This window comes from Solanum pennellii, chromosome 4, assembly GCF_001406875.1.
Source record: "Solanum pennellii chromosome 4, SPENNV200".
In the NCBI taxonomy this organism is placed as follows: Eukaryota; Viridiplantae; Streptophyta; class Magnoliopsida; order Solanales; family Solanaceae; genus Solanum; species Solanum pennellii.
Window position 1 is genome coordinate 58,753,295 of NC_028640.1, and position 4,176 is coordinate 58,757,470.

At 34.6% G+C, this 4,176-nt stretch overlaps 1 pseudogene; it reads left to right on the top strand.

Annotated features, from left to right (window-relative positions):
- Nucleotides 1-493: 493 nt before the first annotated feature.
- On the top strand, nt 494-3,679 carry LOC107016829 (annotated as a pseudogene).
- The last annotated feature ends 497 nt before the right edge of the window (nt 3,680-4,176 follow it).

Genomic DNA, 4,176 nt, shown 5'->3' on the forward strand with positions numbered 1-4,176 from the left:
AATAAGGAAAAAGAACTTTAACACTTTTTTTATTTAAGTGGGATCTCAATTTCTTAGCAGTGTGAATCTAAAAATAATACTTATAGGTTAGACTTTCCACAATAATTTCACTTTTCAAATTTTTTTGGCACTGTGAACTAAAAAATAATAATTATAGATTAGACCTTTTAGAATAATTTTACTTATCAAGGATAGTAATTTTTTCTTGAACACTATAAACTGAAAATTAATAATTATAGATTAGACTTTTTAGAATAGTTCTAAGTTATACTTCATTTTAATTTACAAAAAAATCATCAATTTTGCGACAGAGATTCTCTATTAGTACTATTGCACATAGCGGTGGGCCCCCATTCAGCGTGAAAGTGCAATGTGTATTTCCGCTTCCACAAAATTTCTCTATTTATATATTCCCATGGCTTTGCCAACAAAAATACAAGTGGAACTCTTAGCCTTAAAAGTGTCTTCTTCTCCATTTTTTTTCAGTCAAAAAACAAAAAAGTGTTTCAAAAGATGTGTTTGTGAGTAAAAATGTTTATTGAGAACTTTAAGGTTGAGAGTCCCAATGTTAAGTACACAGAGAGTGAGATTCACTCTGTTTATGATTATCAAACAACTGAGTTGGTTCATGAGGAAAAAAATGAGACATTTCAATGGACTGTTAAGCCAAAAACTGTCAACTATGAATTCAAAACGATTGTTCATGTTCCAAAATTAGGGTGTGTTTTGAGTTTTTTTTTTTTACCAGATCCTTCATTTTTGCTAAAGATTGGAACTATATTCAAGATTTGAGAAATTAAACCATGGGTCTTTTCTGTTTTGTGATAATTTTTTGTGTAATTTGATTTCTGGTAGGGTTATGCTTGTTGGATGGGTGGAAACAATGGTTCAGCCTTGACTGGAGGTGTTATTGCTAACAGAGAGTGAGTTTTTTTTCCTCTTTTTGCTCTGTAATTTCTCTATGTCTTTGTCATGATTCTTGCATAAACAATGGCTGTTGTTGAAATTTGGCAGAGGATTTTCATGGGCTACCAAGGATGTGCAGCAAGCCAATTACTTTGGTTCTCTTACACAGGCCTCTACAATTCGAGTTGGGTCCTTCAATGGAGAGGAGATCTATGCTTCCTTTAAGAGCATACTTCCCATGGTAACCTTTATTTGTTTTGAAATGACACTTTCTGGTGTTGGTTGTCACTTTTATATACTCTGTTTCAATTTTGACTTAACGTGCTGCTTAAAGAAGCTAAAGAATGAATTTTGTGATATGAAAGATGCAAAGTTGAAATTAGAAGTTAACATAAAAGAAAAAGAAATGTTTAACTTTAGAAGTTAACATAAAAAGAAAGAAATATTTTTTTAAAACGGATTAAAAAAATATTGTTTTAGTCCTGTTTTGAATTGACACCGAGGGGTAAAGCAGAATCTTGTGCTAGAAAGACTTTTTCTTAAAAAAATATATATACTCAAGAAAAGGGAAGTAAGACAAACAAATGAGACGAGGATTAAAATTTTTTCTGTTTGTTGATGTGTTTTTTTTTTAATCAATTGATGATAAAATAGGTTAATCCATCCAGATGATGTAGTGTTTGGAGGATGGGACATCAGCAACATGAATTTGGCAGATGACATGGCAAGAGCTAATGTTTTTGACATTGATCTTCAAAAGCAACTGAGGCCCTACATGGAATCCATGGTCCCACTACCTGGTATCTATGACCCTGATTTCGTTGCTGCAAACCAAGGCTCACGTGCTAACAATGTCATCAAAGGAACCAAGAAAGAACAAGTTGATCAAATTATTAAGGATATTAGGTAAAACAGGGTTGTTTTATTATATCACAAAGTATATAACTTTTTGGTTGCTAATTATAGTGTTGTTTTTGTGTAAATTAGGGAGTTTAAGGTGAACAACAAAGTGGACAAGGTGGTGGTCCTGTGGACTGCCAACACTGAAAGATACAGCAGTGTGGTTGTTGGCCTTAATGATACCATGGAAAACCTCTTTGCTTCTGTGGATAGAAATGAGGCCGAAATATCTCCTTCACCTTGTATGCTATGCTTGTATTCTTGAAAATGTACCCTTCGTCAATGGAAGCCCACAAAATACTTTTGTCCCAGGTATGTTCCAGTTTCAAATTAAAAATCTTGCTTTGTTGTTGTTTTTGTTGTTGTTTCTTTGGGAAATCAGTTGTGTGTTAGTCTTATGTATTCATTGAAAATTTGTTAGGCCTCATTGATTTGGCCATCAAGAGGAACACTTTGATTGGTCGTGATGACTTTAAGAGTGGTCAAACCAAGATGAAGTCAGTGCTGGTTGATTTCCTTGTTGGAGCTGGTATTAAGTTATGGTTATTGCTGCTTCTAATTTCATACAGCTTTTAAACTAATAAAGCACATTTGATATGTAAAATATGGAATCTTGAAAGAGGAAAGTTGAGTGGTGGTGAAACTTGTGTTTTTTTACAGCCAACATCAATCGTGAGCTACAACCATTTGGGTAACAATGATGGAATGAATCTGTCTGCCCCTCAAACTTTCTGTTCAAAGGAGATCTCGAAAAGCAACGTTGTCGATGACATGGTTTCTAGTAATGCCATCCTTTATGAGCCTGGAGAGCACCCTGACCATGTTGTTGTGATTAAGTTAATTGATTACTAATTAAAAAATGTGCAAGGCACAATACTAGTTCTAACATTGGATTTATGGGATTCAGTATGTACCATATGTGGGAGATAGCAAGAGGGCAATGGATGAGTACACATCAGAGATTTTCATGGGTGGAAGGAACACCATTGTATTGCACAATACCTGTGAGGATTCTCGTTTGGCTGCTCCAATTATCTTGGATTTAGTCCTCCTGGCTGAACTCAGCACCCGCATTCAGCTTAAAGCTGAAGGAGAGGTCTGTTTCTTTATCCCTGACTTTTTATACATTTACAAATTACCAGTTGATTTGTCTGAATTACATGAACCATGTCTGATTTTCAGGGTAAGTTCCACTCCTTCCATCCCGTCGCGACCATCCTCACTTATCTTACCAAGGCTCCTCTGGTAAATTCTCTTGAAGTTTCATTTTTCATTTTGTAAAAATAGCAGCAAAACATATGTTCCTTGAACAGTTAATTGGTTAGGCAATACCATAAAAATAACATAAAAATAACACTACAGTTAATTGGTTAGACTAAGATGAACAGTTTTTTATGTTTGTGTTTGTGAATTGGTAAACAGGTACCACCAGGTACACCAGTGGTGAATGCCCTTTCAAAGCAGAGGGCAATGCTTGAGAACATATTGATGGCTTGTGTTGGACTGGCACCAGAGAACAACATGATCTTGGAATACAAATGAAAATCTCATAAGAAGTGAAAGGACTCAAGAAGTTGTGTAGCAGAAGAACCGTGTTTTCTTTCTTTACTTTTATTTTTGTAATCTTTTCTTATCATTAGTACTACGGTAATTAGCTAAATCTCAACCAACCCTTGGAGGTATAGCTGTTGTTTGATGATGGGCTAAGTTGAACATCATTATGATTTCTTTGTTGTGTTTTTGTATTAGCCCTTCATTTTCAAGATGTATTATCAGTGTTGTCTTAGCTCTTTAGAGCCAGCAACGCCTTTCTCTACCTTTCTCTACCAGAAATACAACATATAGTCTTTCTCTAGTTTTCCTCTCTTTTAAATATTTTGCTTCCTTTTCATCTGTCTCTATGATTTAAGTTGTAACAGTCAAACAGTATGAAGGATATTATTAGATAGATAGAAAAAGGAGTGGGACAAAGAAAGAGAGGGTATGCACAAAAGATGAGAAAGAAAAGCTGAAGAGAGAGAAAGTATTGCTAGCATATCCAGAAACAATTCTCTTATTAGGTATGCTATACATTGTTCGCTATCTTGTTTGAGAGAGGTAATGTTGTTGTATTTACTACAGCTCTTTCTTATCAAATTTCTATCATTACATAAATACACAGGACTAAAGAGACAACTAATAAATATGGCTTATGCTTCCATAACATCTTTCATGACAACACTTGAGGAGATGACAAAGAACTAATAATGGAAGTGCTCCATGGGAAACTTGATTCTTTGAGAACACTTGTTGAAGAAACTTGATTCATGTAAAGGTATCAATGAATGAAAGCTTTGAAATGGCTGCAGAGAAATGCTTGAAAGATCTCAT